The sequence below is a fragment of the Carlito syrichta genome, unplaced genomic scaffold (assembly GCF_000164805.1).
Source record: "Carlito syrichta isolate Samal-C Ts95f unplaced genomic scaffold, Tarsius_syrichta-2.0.1 Scaffold308825, whole genome shotgun sequence".
Classification (NCBI taxonomy): domain Eukaryota; kingdom Metazoa; phylum Chordata; class Mammalia; order Primates; family Tarsiidae; genus Carlito; species Carlito syrichta.
The window spans coordinates 314118-335244 of record NW_007252921.1 but is presented as its reverse complement, the minus strand read 5'-3'; the positions used below and the strand labels follow the sequence as shown (position 1 = coordinate 335244).

At 41.1% G+C, this 21127-nt stretch overlaps 3 non-coding genes across 3 annotated transcripts; all 3 read right to left on the bottom strand.

Annotated features, from left to right (window-relative positions):
• Positions 1–2704: 2704 nt before the first annotated feature.
• On the bottom strand, positions 2705–2776 carry TRNAC-GCA. Its single transcript has one exon. It is a non-coding gene; the product is annotated as a tRNA-Cys (tRNA).
• Positions 2777–7631: 4855 nt separating this feature from the next.
• TRNAC-ACA lies at positions 7632–7703 on the bottom strand. The gene has a single exon. It is a non-coding gene; the product is annotated as a tRNA-Cys (tRNA).
• An 8697-nt stretch (positions 7704–16400) lies between these two features.
• Positions 16401–16472, bottom strand: TRNAC-GCA. Its single transcript has one exon. It is a non-coding gene; the product is annotated as a tRNA-Cys (tRNA).
• Between the last annotated feature and the right edge of the window lie 4655 nt (positions 16473–21127).

The window sequence follows — 21127 nt, the reverse complement described above, 5'->3', positions numbered from 1 at the left end:
GAGACTTGACTCAAAAAAAAAAAAAAAAGAATTTGGCAAGCAGGAATCACATCCTGGTATTCTCCACGACTAATCAGGGAGACTCTGTAAATCTAAGCATTTTATCATCCCCAGCATCATTGCCTGAGTAACAGAAAAATATCCTGTCAAAAGCTACTTGTCTTTCAAATTTGAGGACATCTCCTGACATCCTTTACAAATTCACCGGAGCAATTACCTAAAGTGGAAATCCATAGTACAAAGGATGGGAAAGCTGTGAACGCAACCAGAATTGCAATGGACAGTTTTGCCTCTGTTTTTCAGTAATCTCAGTGAATCAGCAGCAAGAACTGACTCTTTTAGTGTAGTTGCGGAGAAGTCTGGAGAAGACAGGGTAGACATTTGAGCTTTCCATTGCAAGTCTGAGCTTCCCAATGCTTGTAGACTCGACTTGGCCCTTTATACTGCTCTATAAATGGGAACTTTTTTCCAAGAAGGGTGGCACTTAAAATAACCAAGCTACAGCACAGACATTGACTAAAAAGAATGGATGCCCGTCATAAACAACAATTAAATGCCTACCAAATGAAAAAGCAGCCAGGAGTCTAGGTGATCAGTTGAATCCATGTGATCAATTACTCACTACTTTACCCCTGAGACCCTTGGGCCTCCGGATTGTCAACCCTGAAAACTCAACTGGATTTCTACTTCCTTAATCCTAACTAAGGAGAAAACCAACCCTATGCTCACCTCACTTTCTAATATTTATATTTATATAAATGTAAGAGATACAAATGCAGCTTTGTATATAGGTACATATAGCAGTGAAATCTGGATTTTTAGTGTAACAATCACCTAAATAATGTACATTGTACCCATTAAGTAATTTCTCATCTCTCACCACACTCCAGTCCTCCGACTCTTCCAAATCTCCAGTGTCTATTATTCCACATGCTATATCCATGTGTGCACTTTATAAGTGAGAACAGGTGATACTTGTCTTTCAATGCTTTTTAAAATTTTATTTATTTATTTATAGATTCAGAGTCTCACTCTGTCACTCAGGCTGGAGTGTAGGGGCACGCTCATGGCCACTGCAGTCTCGACCTGCTGGGCTCAGGTGATCCTTTTGCCTCAGCTTTCCAAGTAGCTGGAACTATAGACCAGTGCCACCAAGCTCAGGTATTTTTCTGGATATACTGTAGAGATGAGGTCTTGCCAATTTCCTTGGCTGGCCTTGAAATCCTGGGCTCTGGCAATTCTCTTGCCTACATCTCCCAAAGTACTGGTTTTACAGGTGTGAGCCACCACACCCGGTCAGCTTTTGTCTCTCTGTGTCCGAGTTGTTTCACTTAAAATAATGGCCTCCATTCCATCCATACCTTTGCAAAAGACATGGTCTCATTCTTTATTTATGGTTAAATAGTATTCCATTGTGTAATATCACACTGTAATCCAATCATCCATTGATGGACACTTATCCCTGGAACAAATTCTCAGCAGTCTCTGCTTCTGTGTGTCACTCAGTTTACTGGTGTAGTGTGAACCAGGGGCACTTGGTTGCCCAGAAGTGGCGAGTTTAAGAGAGAAAATAGCCTTTTACTTTGGTTTCAGAGGCTGCATGCAGACACATTTCTTCCACTGAGGTTCACATAACTGGGCATTCACCAAAAATGGACAGAGAACTTGCATACTGGAGAAAAAATTAAAAGTATAAAAGAACACAAAGAAACGCCCACAAAAGAAATGAAAGACAGAAGAGAATCAGACCTGAAGAACAGGTCTGGGCAGATCACATGGGGCTGCAGAAACGTGGAAAGGAGTTTGGGGGCAAACCAACCTGCTTACCTTCTTGTCCTTCCTGGCAGGAAGACTCAGCTTTAGGGAACCAAGAAGGCGAAAGGAAACTGCTCTAATACTTGGTCAATGAGCAAACAGAAGTGGAGGTAGACAGCATCTTAATTTGAATCAGGGACCTGTGGATCTTTAACCAGATGCTTTACTGAGAACGACAAGTGTTGCCTATAAATATGTTTCCACTCTGAATTTGAAACATGTAGAGTGTGGAGTAATTTCTTATGGCCTGCCACCACCCCTAGCATATTGTGCAACTACAATTGGTCACCCTCCTACCATGACCATAGCTTCATTCCAACCTTCACCGTCTTTCCCACAACCTCCCCCTCTACACGCCTGTCCACTGTCCGTCCATACAGTCCAGTAACCCACATAACCTCTGTCATGGAATGAAGGAAGGGACTCACTTGAACATCATTGATGTTGACCACCATGATGTTGTTTAGAATTACATATTGTAGGTTCTCAAAATTTTCTGGCCACTTAGAATAATGGATGTTTGTATAGGTATCAACAGAGATTGAGACCCACCTGCCACAAAATAGAAGTCCCCAGATTCCTCCTCAGTCCTACTAAATCAGAATTTCTAGGGACATCTCTATTATTGCTGAGGTGCCTCACTAATTCTGATACAGAGTCAGACTGGGTAACCTCTGCGTCAACCTACCCCTCCACAGTGTAAACTTCAAAGAAGAGCAACTAATTAAGAACTTCTGAAACACACAGAGTTAATTGAAATGAACATGACTTGTGCCATATGACGGAAATTACTTGAGAAAACCGACACAAGACATGGGAAGTACAGTGATGAGGATGACCAGCAAGCAACCCTATATCAGGGAAAGGGATCTCACAGCAAAAGAGTGTCAGGGGGCACCCGGATTTGAACCAGGGACCTCTTGATCTGCAGTCAAATGCTCTACCCCTGAGCTATGCCCCCTTGTCGCATGTGTGTTCCTCCTTAGCATATTTCCCTGTGTTTGCACATCCAAGGGTTCTAAAGGATACTGAAATGCTTGCCTACGGAAACTGGCAGCCCCACCACAACTGACTAGAGACTGCTCTTCTTCCATTCCTCAGAGACCCATCACTTGTCTGATGGCACTTTTCTACTCTCTAGCCACAACCTGAACTCCTTCAATAAACTGAAGTCTCCTCCTCTCCCTTTCCCCAGTACCTGATGAGCATGAGGAGAAGAGGGAGCAGGTGTAAGAATCACGGCTGTATTAGCTATTTCCACAATAATGTATCAGCACAAATCTTCCCAAAACTCAATCCATGAAACATAAGCACGTATTCTCATGCTCACAGGCTGGCAGCATGGATGCCAACCAGCTGATGTAGGTTGGGCTTGACCTGATGGCTCTGCTTCAAGTTGTGGGTTCATCCACCCTGGGTTTCCCTGAGTTGGGCTCTAATCTGCTCCATGTATGTTCATTCTGGGATCCAGGCTGGAGAAATAGCAGCCAGCAATGGGACACTTTTCTCAGGACAAGGCAAAAGGGCAAGCCTGGCCATGCAAGCAGCTTTCAAGCCTCTCCTTGCATCACATGTGCTAACATCTCATCGGTTAAAGCAAGTCACATGACTGAGCCCTAACTCAAGGGCAGGAAACCATATTCCACCTGAAATAAGGAGATCTGAAAAGCCTTTTGGCAAAGGGTACAGATGCAGAAATAAGTTAAAAACTAGGGCAACAGTTTTGCATACCATGGTCTGTCCTCTTCCTCACAATAATTTGTATCTCTTCCTCACACAAAATATGCCCACCTCTGTCTGACTGAATGAGGCTTTGGACACTTGGGATAGAGTTGCGCATCTGTGATCTACATTAAATTCAGGTGAGAAGTCTCTTGTTCCAGAGTGCTATGTCATCAAGAAAGAAGATTTCTCAGTGTCATATCCTAAATACAATAACCGTGTAGGAATCGACAAAGCAATAAACATTTAGATTTAAAAATTGGATGAAAAGGCCCAGTGTGCTGATTCATACCTGTAATCCCAGCAATTGGAATGGCAGAGGTAGAAGGACCACTTGACCTTAAGAGTTCAAGACCAGTCTGGGAAAATAGTGAGGCCTTGTCTCTATAAAAAATAAAAAATTAGCCAGGTTGGGTGGTGTGTGCCTGAATTCCCAGCTGCTCAGGAGGCTGGCGAAGAAGGTGGAGACTGTGGTGAGTACTGATCATGAAATTGAACTCCAGCACGGAAAGCACAATTTGTGGGAAAAAAAATGCTTGGACAAAATGGTTGGCACACACAGTCATGGAAACTGGCTCATAGAGATAGAAATGCTAGACAAAAGGGGTCATTTCCCCTTTATCTTTTGTAACAGCCAGAGGCCCCTTCTGGATTCCAATCTCCATATTTTCTAGCCTTTTCACAATAATGTTGCATAAGAAGCCACACAACAATAAGCATTCCAGGATCAGGGGATGTGCCTGGATTAGATTCCCACTCTGATACCTGAAAGTGACTCCCAGTTCATTATTCTGCATGACTTTTGCTTCCACCCTCTGAGAAATCTTCCTTTTGCATCATCCTCCTTTGCAATTTCTGAAGAGGTCATTGGGAAACACGTCCTTTTTGGTGGCTCAACAGTCTCCTCAGCTTGCTTCCCACCTGTAGAATGTTAGAGCCCCAAAAGTCTCTTAGGTCCAGTTGTTAACGTTCTTGTCAATATAGCTCTCTCAAGAAATGTGTGGGTTTCCTATGTATTCCATTTTCCAAAAGCCATAATCACAATTCTTTTGACGTATGTTCTCTCACCTCCCCAGATCAATTATAAGGGTTTGGGCACATCACATTTCTGTGGGACCACATCCTTAAGCTTTCTAGGAACCTTTCTGTTCAACTGAGAGGATCTTAATAAAAGGCATTAAAGCTTTCATCAAGGGCATAAAAGCAGTTGATTTGATCAGTTCCTTGAGGCAATGTCTTACTGGAAGGCTCTGGATTTCCTCTATTTCTTAAAATGATGTAGTAATGGCCTCAACTTTGTTTGGGAGAGATCAGTGTCATTTTTTTCAAATATGCAATTTCGGGACTAACCGATCAGTTCACCATCTGAACTCGAATCTTCCCTTTTTTGGTAGTACCCTTTTTTTCTCTTCTTTCCTTTCCTTGTCTTTCTCTATCTTTCTTTTTTCCTTTCACCTTTCTTTCTTTTTTTGTGTCAATGTTCACTCTGTCATCTAGGCTGGACTACAGTGGCATGATCATCGCTCACTGAACCAAAACTGCCGAGGCTTAGGCTGTCTTCTCCCTCAGCCTCCGGAGTAGCAGGGATTACAGAGCACAATAGCATTCCCAGATCATTTTTTACTTTTTGTAGTGACAAGGTCACACTATGCTGCACGGGCTGGTCTTCGACTCCTGGACTCAAGCAATCCTCAAACCTGGACCTAACCAAGTGCTGGAATTACAGGTATGAGCTCAGCCCTTTCTTCTTGTAACTTTTCAAAAGCAGCTATAACAACTTGCTCAGGAGTTCAACACTCTTCCATTAAATATGCTCCCCCAACTCCATACATTCATGTCTATTTATGACTTTCAGATTATCAGGAGCCACTCTTTTTCCTGTCCTCAATAATATTTTCCTTCTTATTTTCCCAACTGACTGTGACAAATTCCTTGCCACCCACTGCTCCTTCATTAAGCCATCAGTGACAGCAAAAGCCATATGGTGCAAAAGAAGCCCCTGCCAACATATCAATTCCAGCTTTTGTCAGGTTTCTTCACAATAATGTTGCATAATAAGCCACCCCTTTAATCAATGACACAAATCAATAAGCATTTGTTCTCATCTTCAGGGGTCAGCCAGTTCAATGTGATTCAGCTGATCTAGGCTGGGCTTGGTTGGGTGGTTGGATTCAAGTTGCAGTCTTGCTTCCTCTGGCAAGTTGGGCTCAGGGTTGGGCCATGTGTGTCCACTCTGGGGCCCAGGTCAGAAGGGCACTTACTGGAAAATCTCAGCTCCTAGTAGTAGTGCAAGTGCCAGGGAACTAGGCAGACCTCACAGGTAGGTCCGAAGTCCCTGCCTGCATCACATCTGATAACATCTTGTCAGTCAAAGTGAGTCACACGATGTGCCAATTATCAATTTATAACACTCAGCACTAAGTTGACCCTTCCATACCTGCTCTGTGGTATTTGACGGGATCTTTGATGTTCTCCTCCTTTGAGTGAGTGCAATATTAACATTTGTCAGTAGAGGGCCCTAGAGGGATATTGCAAGAAAAGGGGCACTTCTCTTCCTAGCTCCCCCTGGTTTCCAGGTCCTACTGCTTGGTTGGTCAGTGGTACCCACACATTTGCACGTAGCTCACCTGTGCCCCAGAGGGTTGCTTCCCACTTGCCATGAAACCAAGGGTTAATTTACCCAGATTGGCCTGCCCTGCTTTTGGCCGCTTGCTTTGTTATTACTATTATTTTCCTTTTTCCATGAAGCTGAAGGTCTCAACACCGAATGCTGAAGCTTAATCTTCACTTGCTACTTTATAGATAAATTCATGGGTTAGCAGGGTGATGGTCACTTCAGTGGTTTTTCATTAATTTAGGCCAGCTCCTGTCTAGTTGAGACCTGTGAGACCTGTGACCCTCCAACTAGGCCTGTTCTAGTGCTTGAGAGGCGACCTTTTGAGTCAGAGGGCCGACCTTTTGAGTCAGACCTTTTGAGGTGACCTTTTGAGTCAGATCATGCTAATACCACCTTCTTTGGACATAAGTCCTATGAAATGACAGAACCCTGACTACCGTTGCTTAGAATGAACCTTTTACTTCACTGTCCTTCATTTCCCTGAGATCTTTTGCCTGTTACCCATTCCTGATACTAGCAAGGGTATTTTGATTAAAGAAGAGGCCATCTCAGGTTAAAATTTCATCTTGTTCAATAATGCCAGAATGTCAAGGAGCTTATGGCACTGCAGTGAAGCCTAAAAAACCAGGTTTCTAGCTGGGCACGGTGGCTCAAGTCTGTAATTCCAGCACTTTGAGAGGCCTAAACACAAGGATCGCCTGAGCCTGTGGGTTCAAGACCAGCCTGGGCAACATGGTGCGACCTTGTCTCTACAGTAAATCAAAAAATTAGCTGGTCGTAGTAACACATGCCTGTAGTTTTGGTTACTTGGAAGGCTGAGGTAAAAGGATCGCTGGAGCCCAGTAGGTTGATGCTAGGATGGCTGTGGGCATGCCACTACAATCCATCAAGGCAAATCAGTGAGACTCGTACTCATTAAAAAAAAAATCAGGCTTCTAAAATGGGCGGGACATCGGCCAACCCTGAACTGTCACTACTACCATGATGGACACTGATGAAGCCTCTTGTCTCACTGCCATTATCAGAGCTCTGCCACCTCCAGAAAAAAATCACAGTTCATCCTGCCTCTATGTGTGATTTACTCCACACTATTGGTCTTGTGCAGGAGCATATAGTTGGGCAAGCTTAAGGCATTACCAACTTTGGTGCGTAATTATATGTGTCAATCTGGCTAGACTACGGTGTTCAGATGTTTGTCCAAACCCCAAATTGAATATTGCTGTGAAGCTATTTTTTAGGATGTGGTTAACACTTAAAGTGTTCTACTTTGAGGAGAGTAGAGTCCCCTCCAAAATCTGGGTTGGCCCCAGCCAATCAACTGTCAATATCTCCTAAACCCAGTTTTTTGAAAACCATGCAAACCAGCATATTCTTTCCCCAAAATACATACATAAGTTTACCAAAAGAAACAAACAGAGGGTTTATAGCAACATACATGACTGGAAGTGGAATTTTGTAGTGGGTAAAAAAGACAAACCAGGGGCACCTGGATTTGAACCAGGGGTCTCTTGGTCTGTAGTCAAATGCTCTACCCCTGAGCTATACCCCCACCTGGCCACCAGGTTGTAACAAGCACTCTAACCTGGATAGCCACACCCAACTGGTATCCTGAGCTGTCTACTGGCTACTGTTCTGTCAACATAAGTTCCCCTTATACTATGCCCACATCTCATTTCCCACCTCTTCATACCTGTGTGCCTCCTCTACTTATAACCAGCATAGATCCCAAGGGTGCAGAGAAAGAACAGTCATCCAAGGGGAAACAGCAAATGGAGGCAAAGAGTTATGGGAATTATATCTTAGAGGCTGAAGTCTAGCATCCATTGTGATTTGCAAGGATGATCAGGGCAACAATGGAGTGTTCTCTTCTTGAGGGGATAATTTAGGTAATTATTTTGATTAGCTGGGAAATACATCTCCAATGTAAAAAATTACTTATATGACTTTCTCAAATGTGCCTCACAGGATTTAAGAATATGATATAGCTCAGTTTGGTGGCTCATACTTATAATTCCGCCTTCTAAGAAGGAGTCCTACCCCCAAAGCAGGAGGACTGTTGGAGGTCAGGAGTCAAAACTAGCCTGAGCAACATAGCAAATATCTTTAAGTAAAATATAAAAATAAAAATTAGCTAAGCATAATGGAGTACACCGATAGTCCCAGCTACTTAGGAGGCTAAGGTGGAGGATCATTTGGGTTCAAGATTTCAAGGCTGGAGTAAGCTATAATTGTACCACTGCACTCCAGAGTTGCTGACAAAGACCTATAAGACCTATAAGACCCTGTCTCTATTTAGAATCAAATTTCTTTCCAGGAGAAAAGTTAAGCTAATCACAAGCCAAAGGTAGAAGGTTATTGCCAAAATTGCATTTTTCTTAGCAGCAAAGACTCTGTTCTTCCTTTACTGGTTTAAGATCATCAACCATCAACTTTACCTTTCTTTCAAAAAACAGTGTAAACTTTTCTAGAGGAAAATAACTTCATCTGGAGCATTTATTCTTTTAATACACAATGTCTGGCATTCAACAAAAATTATCAGGTATGCCAAGAGTCAAAGCAATATGAACAAAAGTCAAAGGAAAAAAGACAGTAGAAGCAAGTGATCTAGATACTAAATTATAGAATTTAAAATAACTTTGATTAGACATTCAAGAAAACAGAAGAACATGGAGAAAAAGGTGGGAAAGTATGAGAATATAATCAGTTTTAATTTATAAGAAAAAACAAAAAATTATAAAATAGAAAGTACAATATCATATTAAAATTTTCAGTTCACATGTTTAGCAGAAACTCTGCTAGGATCACAGGATTAGTGAACAGGGAAACAAATCAACAGAAAAAATGTCAAAAGTGAAGCACAGAAAAAGAAGAATGGAGGAAAAAAGAGAATAGAAATGGTGCACAGTTTAAATTTCTCACTCATATGTTATTATAATTCCAAAAGGAGATAAAAATGTAAAAGGAGAAAAATCAAGATTTGAAGGGATAATTAATGAGTATTTCCTAAGACTAATGAAAAACATCAAACTCACTTACTGATTTAAGAGACTGTGTTAGTCAATAGGAGAATAAAAACAAAGAAAACCATTAACACTGCCTATAGGATGTGTTGGGGGGATGGAACAAAAACAAACAAACAAAACCAAAGGGAAACATGTCTAGGTATATAATCATAAAACTTACTTTTTAAAGGCAGGGTCTTGCTCTCTGCCCAGGTTGGAGTATAGTAGTATAATCAGCTCACTGCAGCCTTGAACTCCTGGTATCCTGCAATCCTCCCACCTCAGGCCCCTGAACAGCTGGAATTACAGACATGAGCCACCATAACCGACTCATAAAATTGATTCTTTTTTAAAAAGAGAGAGAGAAAAAGATTTGAAAAGTAGTCTGTTGGGAGAAGGGAGAACTAAATTTTACAATTGACAGAGGACTTACCAAAAAGAAATTATGGGAGTCAGATGATAATGGAATAGCATCTTTAAAGTGCCAAAAGAAAATAGTCCAACTAGAATTCTATATAAAAGGAATTACTTTAAATGTAAGCAGGTAAAACTTCAATTAATAAAAATTTTCAGACTGAATAAGAAAACAAAATCACAAATTAAGCTGCTTATATGAAGCTTGCTTTCAATATGGTGCACAGAAAAGTGGAAAGCGAAAGTATAAATAAAGATGTACTACACAAGCTCTAAACAAAAAATTATTTCTTGTGTAGTACGTACACTACACAATATATAGAAATAGAAATTGATGCAAAATATGCTTTAAGTAAGTAAGCAGTTTTCCAAAAAAAGGAATGCTTTTAAATTATAAAGAGTTCAATCCATCAGAAAGATATGATTTCAAATCTAAATGAAGACAGAAACTTAGTGTAAAAATATACAAAATGAAAATGAACAGAACTAAAATGAGAAAAAGACAAATCCCCAATCATAGTGGGAGACTTTAACACATTTTTCTCAGTAGCTAATAAAACAGGCAATTAGAACATCAATGAGCACTTAAGACTCTGAACAATATAGCAAACATGACTTAACTGAGATATAACATACAATGTTCCATACAATGACACATTTCATATTTTAAGTGCACATTGAACATTTCTCAAAGTTGACTATATTTGGTGATGTAAAGAAAATCTCCACACATTTGAGAAGATGGAAATCATAAAGAATGTTTTCCTACCATATTCTAGCTGAATTAGACTAAGTTAAGAAAAAACATAAAGAAAATTAGGAAGCCCCCAACTTCTTGGAAGTTAAACAATACACTTTCAAGTAATCTATAAGCAAAATAAGAGATCAAAATAGAAATTATAAAATATCTTAAAATAAATGATAACAGAAATATAAGAAATCAAACTTCATGTGGTGCACATAAAGTAATACTTTGTAAAATTTATACTCTTAATTGCAGTTATAAAAAAATTAATAAGGCTGCATATCAGCTATCTAAGCATATATCTAAAAGTCTAAAGGAAAAGAGAACAGAAGTTTAAAGATAAAGTTCAGAAACTAAGAGAAAATAATAAAGTCAGAGGTGAAATCAATGAAATAAAAATCAGTCATGGAATCAGAAAAAACTCACCAAGCCAAAGTTGATTTCTTGGCAGTGGTAATAAGACTAATGAACTCAAACAAAACTTATCAAGAGAAAAAAAGAGGGAGAAACCCCACAAATAATCAACATCAGGGATAAAAATGGACATCACTATTGAGCCAACAGACATTACATAAACAATAAGAATACATCATGATCACTTTAACCCCGAAATAAATTGTCAGATTTGATAAATGAACAAATTATTTTAAAAATACATCTTTTTGATGATCTACAGTGGTGGATGCCTGTACTTCCAGCCCTTTGGAAGGCCAACACAGGCAGATTGCTTGAGGCCAGGGAGTTTAACACCAGCCTGGGTTACCTAGTGAGAACCCTCAGCTCTCCATAAAACAATTAACTGGGCATGGTGGCAAATGCTTGTAGTCCCAGATACTTAGGAAGCTGAGGCAGGAGGATCACTTGAGGTAGGAGTCTCATGCTGCAATAAGTTATGATCATGCAACTGCACTCCTGCCTGGCTGATAGAAGAGATCATATCTCAAGGAAACAAAACTAAATAACAATACATCTTCTTAAAAAGGAGAATAAATAGAAAATATAATCAATCTAGTTTATACTAAATCTATTATTTAAAATATCTCAACAACAACATAAAACCAAAAAAAGGCTCAATGACTTCATTGCCAAATTCTTCCAAATATTAAAAAAAATAGCACCATGTTAATGCAAACTCTTACAGAGAAAAGAAAAAAGAGAACATGTCTCAATTCATTTTTTGAGCCAGCATAACCTTGATACATCAAATCAAACTTCATATGGTTCAGGTAAAGTAAAGCTTGGTAAAATGTATACCCTTAATTGTAGTTATAAGGACATTAAATAGACAGGCACGGTGACACATACATGTATTTCCAGGCATGGAAGGCTGAGGTAGAAGGATCATCTGAGACCAGCAGTTTTTGCCTGCTGTGGCCAGGAGTATGCCCCTGCACTACAGCCTGGGTTAAATAGTGAGACTCTGAATTTTTTTGAAAAAAGAATATTAAAAACACCACATTCCATTATCTTAGCTTATACCCAAAAGTCTAGAAGAAGAAGAAAAAAGAAATTTAAAGAAAAATTCAAAAAATAATAAACATCAGAGGAACAATCAATGAAATAAAAACCATTCATGGAATCAGAGAAAAACTGACCAAACCAAATTGATTCTTGATAATGGTAAAAAAGACTAATAAACTCTAGCAATATTTTTCAAGAGAAAAAAAGAGGGAGAAAGCCACAAACAATATCAGGGGGGGAAAAAGAACAGCACTACAGAGCCTACAGACATTGCAAAGATAATAAGAAGACATCATGATCAATTTCACTCCAAAATAAGTTGTCAGTTTTGATAAATGAACAAATTATTTTAAAAATATGTCTTTGGTGGAGCACAGTTCCTGTAATTCCAGCACTTGGGAGGACAACACAGGCAAATTGCTTGAGGCCAGGAGTTTGACACAAGCATAACCTTGAAACCAGCCTAGATAACATAGTGAGACCCCTCACCTCTGCAAAATAATATTAACCAGGCATGGTAGCAAGTGCCTGTAGTGTCAGCTACTTGGCAAACTGAAACCGGAGGATCGTTTATGGTCAGGTATCTTGTATTGCAATGAGTTATGATCATGCCACTGTACTCAAGCCCAGGTGAAAGAGACAGCCATTGACTCAAAGAAACAAAGCTATACAAAAAACAACTTCTTAAACAGGAGAATGAATGCAAAATGTTGTTAAGCTAGTATATATTAAATCTATTATTTATATCCTCTCGATAACAACAACACAACAAAAATAGAGATGAGGACTCACTATATTTTCCAGGCTAGTCTCAAATTCCTAGGCTCAAGCAATTCTCCCACTTAGGCCTCCCAAAATGCTGAGATTCCAAGCATGGTCCACTGTTCCTGCCAGGTCATTTGATTTATAAATTCATTTTTAAAAATTTGTTATAGACTGGGTATGGTGGGCCTCACCTGTAATCACAGCAACTTGGGAGATGGTGGTGACAGAGATAAGCCCACAGAATAGAATGACAAGTTTAAAAAACATATCAAACATATATGCTCACCTAATTTATGAAAAAAGTGATACCAATGGTTAGTGGGAATGGAGGGAAAGAGTGGTCTTTTTAAAAAAGGGACCTAAGTCAATGGAATGCCCATATAAAAAAAATTAACCTTGATCCCTATTTTGGAACACAACATAAAAAATCATTTCTATACAGTTTGACAGATCTAAATGTGAAAGATAAGTGTTAATGCTTTCAGAATAAACTGTCTTTCTGACTTGGAAACATGGACGTAATAAAACATTTCTCATATGAGACACAAAAAGTACTCAGCACAAAGGGGAAAATGATAAATAGGACAACAATGAAATTATTAGTTTGTGCTCTTAACTAGAATGATTCCAATAAAAAGGACAGAAAATGCCATGTGTTGGCATGGGTACGGAGCTACTGGTTGATCATGGTCTAAACTTGAACAATCCCTCGGAACAACTGTCCATATCTCCTAAACCTGGATACATGAAACTGTGTGACCCAGCAAATTATCTTCCCAAAATACATACACGTGTTTACCAAAAGAAACAAAAAAAGGTTTATAGCAACATACATGTAATAATCCCAAACTAGATATTACACAAAGGTTCGTGCCTGTACATTGGATAGATAAGTTGTGGTACTGCCACAGAATAGATTATTGAACAGGAATGCGAATGGACAAACTGCAACTATATGCCACCACCAAGATGAAAGACAAAGGGTCCTGAGGAATGTAGATGATTCTATGGAAGAAAATCAAAGCTGACAACTTACACTATCAGGTAAAGAACCCTATCGAAAAACAACTAAGACAGGGTTTTTGTATTGACAGGAAAAAGTCATCAAGACTTTTATAAAATAGGAAGTAAGAATAATTTCTTATTTTTTTTTTTTTCAGTTGGAGTCTCACTCCGTCGCCCAGGCTGGAGTGCAGTGGCGCACTCACGGCACCCCAGCATCAACCCACTGGGCTCCGGTGATCCTTCTGCCTCAGTCTTCCAAGTAGCCGGAAATATAGGCATGCCCTACTACACCTGGCTGGCTAATTTTTTGATTTATTTTAGAGACAAGGTCTCACCAAATTGCCCGAGTGGGTCTGGAAGCTGAGGGCTGATGCAATCCACTCATCTCAGCCTCCCAAAGTCTTGGGATTACATGCTGAGCCACCGAGATTGGCCAATAATTTTATTTTTTAGGAAAGTTATTTAAATATTGTAAACATAAATTGTTCCTTAGATGATCTATTTACTTTTCTCCAGATAATTTAGTTTTTTTAAAGCGACAATTCTAGTTTCCTGTGGCACTTAAACAAGAGCTACTTTTGTCTGAAGAGAAACTGATTCCAAAAGGAATTAAAATGGGCCAGTGGAGACAGGTCCCAACTGTCCAAACCTCGTCTTCCCTCTCCCTGAGGACTCGGCCAGTATACAGGATAATTATCTTACGGCACAATGACACCTTGATTTAGTGTCGATGACCTCGCTTTGGTGACTATAATGACTTTGTTATTGGGAGCATCTTTGCACTTCTGTAGAACCAGATAAAGGTATCTCATAAACGTCTGTCCCTCATTCACTGGCCAGTCCAAATTCGTGATCATGGTGCTCTTCCAGTTGTTGAAATATTAGGCTGATACCTAAGTTCGTAGCGTTTGCTTCTGGCATAGCAACACTGACAGGTTGGAAATTTGTTTATAGTTTGGCATTTGGAATGACAATGTCATTCTTGCATTCTGCAGATTTGAAGAAAATGAGTGCTATTTGTGGGCTAAAGAAATGGAGTGTCAAGTGGAAAAAAACAAACACTTTTGACATATTCTTCTGTTTAACAGAGGAGTAAAGGCATCGGAGGTGGCTCAAAACACTTGTGCCAGCTGCAGAACAATGCCATTGGGGAGCACGGGAAGAAGATGGTTTTGTCGTTTCAGAAGGGCCACTCAGCCTGTGTGTTTCTCCATGTTCAGGAAGACCTTCAGACTTTGCTACGAGCTTATGCATCAGGCCGATATGCAAGAAGAGGGTGAGGGTAGTTGTATCCGTTGGTGCATTTCCAGCATATTGATTTTCAAAACGACTGGTTAATTAAAGAAAAAGTTATTAGAAACATATCACAGAATTATTGTTGAGAGACAGAGAACAAGACTTGGGAAAGGCAGGACCAAGTGAGGCTCAGAGATTCTGAGGGCCCATGTGATGTCGCCAAAAGGCCAGAGGGGCCATGGACTGGCATTTGCATGGTCCAGAATTGTCCCTTGTCCATCCAGCTGTTCCAGCGTGTGCCCACTTCTTGGTTACAGAAGGCCCTAGATTCTAGTCCCCCCAGACCGTATGCAAGGGAACTAGGGTGTTATTAGGAAGAGAAGATGGACATTGGGCAGCCAAAAAACAACAACAAAATATTTTCCACAAATCCATAATATCACGCATTTTTGAGACATTTACATCAAGAAAGGTTGCATCAAGGAATGATTGGTATTTGCAAAACAGAAATAGTTGTCACAACTGGACATACGAGAGAACAAGGAATTTAGGAGTACATGCTTTCCTGTTCTTTTTCTTTGAGGCATCTACCCTACTGAACTCCATGCAAAGGCTCTTTTCCTTATTACAAAATGTAACTTATATTTGGATAAAAAGCAGAAGGATAGACCATCATAGACATTTGAAATGAGAAATATCAAGCGTGTGTGTGTGTGTGCGTGTGTGTGTGTGTGTGTCCATGCACATGAGTTAACTGTTAGAAAAAAGCTTTGGTGATTATTAGAATATAAATATACATATAACTAAAGGTAGAATTAGGAAAGTAGGCTGGGAGCAGTGGCTCACACCTGTAATCCCAGCACTTTGGAGGTGGAGGCAAAAAGATTGCTTGAACCCTCGGGTTCAAGACCAGTCAGGGCAACATGGTGATATCTTGTCTTTACAATAAATGAAATAATCAGCTTGGCATGGTGGTGTGTGCCTGTAGTTTTCCAGCCACTTGGGCAGCTGAGGCAAAAAGATCCCCTGAGCTTCATTCCAACCTTTACCATCTTTCCCACTCTCCTCCCCGCTACACGCCTGTCCACTGTCTGGCCATACAGTCCAGCAACCCACATACCCTCTGTCATGGATTGAAGGAAGGGACTCACTTGAACATCATTGATGTTGACCTCCATGATGTTGTTTAGAATTGCATGTTGTTGTATGTTCTCAATCAATTTTCTGATCACTTAGAATAATGGAAGCTAGTATAGATATCAACAGGAGATTGAGACCCACCTGCCACAAAATAGAAGTCTCCAGATTCTTCCTCAGTCCTACTAAATCAGAATTCCTAGGGAAATCTCTATTTTTACTGAGGTCCCTCAGTAATTCTGATGCAGAGTCAGTCTGGGTAACCTCTGCTTCAGCCTACCCCTCCACAGTGTAAACTTCAAAGAAGAGCAACTAATTAAGAACTTCTGAAACACACAGAGTTTATTGACATGAACATGGCTTGTGCCAGATGATGGAAGTTACTTGAGAAAACCGACACAAGACATGGGAAGTACAGTGATGAGGATGACCAGCAAGCAACCCTATAGCAGGGAAAGGGATCTCACAGCAAAAGAGTGTCAGGGGGCACCCGGATTTGAACCGGGGACCTCTTGATCTGCAGTCAAATGCTCTGCCCCTGAGCTATACCCCCTTGTCCCATGTGTGTTCCTGCTTAGCATATTTCCCTGTGTTACATATCCAAGGATTCTAAAGCATACTGTAAGTTCTATTCATTGTCAGTCAACCTATGGAAGCTGGCATCCCCACCACAACTGACTAGAGACAGCTCTTCTCCATTCCCCAGAGACACATCACTTGTCTGACGGCACTTTTCTACTCTCTAGCCACAACCTGAACTCCTTCAATAAACTGAAGTCTCCTCCTCTCCCTCTCCCAGTACCTGATGAGTATGTGGAGAGGAGGGAGCAGGTGTAAGAAACACGGCTGTATTAGCTATTTCCACAATAATGTGTCAGTACAAATCTTTCCAAAACTCAATTCTATGAAACATAAGCATGTATTCTCATGTTCACAGGCTGGCAGCATAAATGCCAATCAGCTGATGTAGGTTGGGCTTGACCTGATGGCTATGCTTCAAGTTGTGGGTTCATCTGTCCCAGGCTCAAGTGTGCTCCATGCATGTTCATTCTGGGGACCAGGCTGGGGAATTGGCAGCCAGCAGGGGGACGCTTTTCTCGGGACAAGGTAAAAGGGCAAGCCTGGCCATGCAAGCAGCTTTCAAGCCTCTCCTTGTATCACATGAGCTAACATCTCATCGGTTAAAGAAAGTCACATGAGGGAGCCCTAACTCAAGGGCAGGAAACCATATTCTACCTCTAATAAGGAGATTTGAAGAGCCTCCTGGCAAAGGGTGTAGATGTCGAAATAAGTTAAAAACTAGGGCCACTGTGTTGCTTACCATGGTCTACCCTCTTGCTCACAATTATTTTCATCTTTCCCTCATACAAAATATGATCACCTCTGTCTGACTGAATGAGGCTTTGGACACTTGGGATAGAGGTGAGCATCTGTGAACTACATTAAATTCAGGCGATGCATCTCTTGATCCAGAACGCTATGTCCTCAAGGAACTAGATTTCTCAGTAATGTGCATCCTAAATACAATGGTGGTACAGGAATAGACAAAACATTAAACACTTATATTTAAAGATTGGACAAAATGGCCCATTGTGGTGATTCATACCTATAATCCCAGCAATTTGAAAGGCAGAGGAGGGAGGACCACTTGAGCCTAAGAGTTCAAGACTAGCCAGGACAATATAATGAGGGCTTGTCTCTACAAAATATTAAAAATTAGCCAGGTGAGGTGGTGTGTGCCTGAATTCCCAGCTGCTCAGGAGCATGACCAAGGAGGTAGAGACTGCGGTGAGCACTGATCATGCAATTGAACTCCAGCACGGAAAGCACAATTTGTGAAAATAAAAACGATTGGGCAAAATGGTTGGCACACACAGTCGTGGAAACTGGCTCATAGAAACTGAAATGCTAGGCAAAAGTGGTCATATATCCCCTTTGTCTTTTGTTAACAGCCAGAGGCCCCTTCTGGATTCCAATCTCCATATTTTCTAGCCTTTTCACAATAATGTTGCATAACAAACCATCCAACAATAAGCATTCCAGGATTAGGGGATGTGCCTGGATTAGGCTCCCATTCTGATACCTGAAAGTGACTCCAAGTCCATTATTCTGCATGACTTTTGCTTTCACCTTCTGAGAAATCTTCCTTTTCCATCATCCTCCTTTGCAATTTCTGAAGAGGTCATTGGGGAAAATGTCCTTTTTGGTGACTCAACAGTCTCCTCAGCTTGCTTCCCACCTGTAAAATGTTAGAAGTGCAGAGGACTCTTTTAGTCCAGGTTGTTAACGCTCTTGTTAATATAGCTCTCTCAAGAAATGTGTGGGTTTCCCATGTATTCCATTTTCCAAAAGCCATGATCACAATTCTTTAGACATATGTTCTCTACCCTTCCCAGCTCATTATAAGTGTGTGGGCACTTCACATTTCTTTGGGACCATCCTTAATCTTTCTAGGAACATTTTGTCCAACTGGGAAAGCTACTTGGCACCAATTTATTCCATGGTCTTAATAAGGGGCATTAAAGCTTTAATAAAGGATATTAAAGCAGTTTTTTGATCAGTTCCCTGAGGCCATTTCTTACTGGAAGGTTTTGGATTTTCTATTTTTTCTAAAGTGATGTAGTAATGGCCTTGTCTTTACTTTGGAAAGGTCAGTTTCCTGTTTTCAAATATGCAATTTCTTAACTAACCTGTCAGTTCACCTCCTGTATTGAAATCCTTCTTTTCTTGTAGTATCTTTTCTCTCTCTCTCTACTTCTTCTTCTTTTTCTTCTTGTTTTTTTCCGAGTGAAGGTCTTACTCTGTAATCCAGGCTGGAGTGTAGTGGCATGATCACGGCTCACTGAAGCAACAACTGTCTAGACTTAGGCTCTCCTTCCAACTCAGCCTCTGGAATAGTAGAGACTGCAGGTGCAAGCCACCATATCCGGCTGATTCTTTACTTTTTGTAGAGACAAGGTATCACTATGCTTCCCGGGCTGGTCTTGAACACCCGAGCTGAAGCAATCCTCCAAGTTGGACTTCACAGAGTGCTGGGATCATGGGTGTGAGCCCAGCCCTTTCCTGTAGTACCTTTTCAAAAGCAGCTGTAATAAATAGCTCAGGAATGCAGCATTTTGCCATTAAATATTCTCCCCCAACTCTATAAATTCACATCTATTTCCTGCCATGAGTTACAGTTTTTCCTGTCCTCAGCAATACCTTCCTTGCCATTTTCCCAGCTGACTGACAAACTCCTTTCCATCCACTGCTTCTATATGAAGCCATTTCTTACAGCAGGAGCCATTTGTTACAACAGAAGTCCCTGTCAATATATTGATTTCACTATTTGTCAGGATTATTCATAATAATGTTGCATAGCAAGTCACCCCTTAAATCAGTGACACAAAAAATTAAGCATTTCTACTCATCTCCGTGGGTCGGTCAGTTCAATGTAAATCACTGATCCCGGCTAGGCTTGGGTAGGTTGACTTCAAGTTGCAGTCTTGCTTCCTCTAGCAATTTGGGCTCAGGGTTGGGCCATGTGTGTTCACTCTGGGGCATAGATCAGAAGGGCACTCACTGGATATTCCCAGCTCCAGGTAGTAGTGGAAGTGCCAAGGAACTAGCCCGACCGCACAAGCAGATCTCGAGTTCCTGTTAGCATCACATCTGGTAACATCTAGTCGGGCAAAGCGAGTCGCACGATGTGCATATAATTGACGCTCAGCTCTAAATCGACCCTTCCAAACCTGCTCTGTGTGGGATATAGGACAGGATTGTTAAAGTTCTGCTCTTTTGAGGGAGCGCAATATTAATAGCTGTCAGTAGAGGGCACTGGAGGGATATTGCGGAAGAAAGGGGACTTCTCTTCCTAGCTTTCCCTGACTTCTGGCTACTGCTGCTTGGTTGGTCAGTGGTGCCCACAAGTGGTGGTGCTCTGTCGCAGGGATACACGCACGGAGTAAAGTCACCTGGAAAAGCCTTGTCGCCCTCTAGTATAAGCATCGAAGTCCAAAGCCTCACATTTGCAAGTGGCTCACCTGTGCCCCAGTTGCTTCTCACTTGCCATGAAACCAAGGGGTTAATTTGCCCAGGTTGGCCTGCCCTGCTTTTGACCGCTTGCTTTTTATTATTCTTTTTCCTTTTTCCGTGAATCTTAAGGCCTCAACACCAAGTGCTGAAACTTAACCTTCACTGGCTACTTTACAGATATATTCATAGATGGGCATGGTAATGGTACTTCAGGTATTTTTCAGGAATTTAGTCCAACTCCTGTCCAGTTCCAACCAGTTGAGACCCGCAACCCTTCAACTAGGCCTGTTCTAGTGCTCGAGGGGTGACCTTTTGAGTGAGAAGGCCAAAAACTCCATCCTCAGATCATGCTAATGCCACCCTTTTCTGTGCATAAGTCCTATGAAATGCCATGACTCCTAAAAACACTGCTCAGAATGAATCTTTTACCCACTGTCCTTCATTTCCTGTGACCATTCACCTATTACCCATTCATAGTACTAGCCAGGGTATTTTGATTTGAGAAGAGGCCATCTCAGGTGACTCTTTCATCTTGTTCATCATTGGCAGGATGTCAAGGAGCTCATGGCACTGCAGAATTCTAAAATGGGCAGGACCTCAGCTAGCCCTGACTAGGGATCTGCCACTACCACCACGAAAGGCACTAGCTGAAGCCACTTGCCCCACTGCCATTGCCAGAGCTCTGCCACCTCCAGAAAAAATACTAAGGTCACCCTGCTCTATATGTGATTTACTCAACACTCATAGTCTTGTGCAGGGGCATATAGTTGGCCAAGCTTAAGCCATTCCCAACTGTGCTGGTTGATTTTATGTATCAACCTGACTAGACTATGGTGATCAGATGTTTGCCCAAACACCAATTATATTATTGCTGTAAACGTATTTTTAAACATGTGATTAACTTAAATGCTTCTGCTTTGACTGAAGCAGAGTCCCCTCCAATATGTGGGTGGACCCCATCCAATCAGTCGAAAGCTTCATAAGGAAAGATTAAAATCCCCTGAGGACGGATTTCTGCCTTCCGATGACCTTCAGACTTGAGCAGCAACATCAGTTATTTTCTATGTCCAGGCTGCTGGTCATCCTACAGAAATCAGACTTGCCAGCCCCCTCAACTGTGTGAGTCAATTCCTTAAAATCTCTCTCTCTCATTTTCTCTCTTCCTCTCTCTCTCTCTCTCTCTCTCTCTCTCTC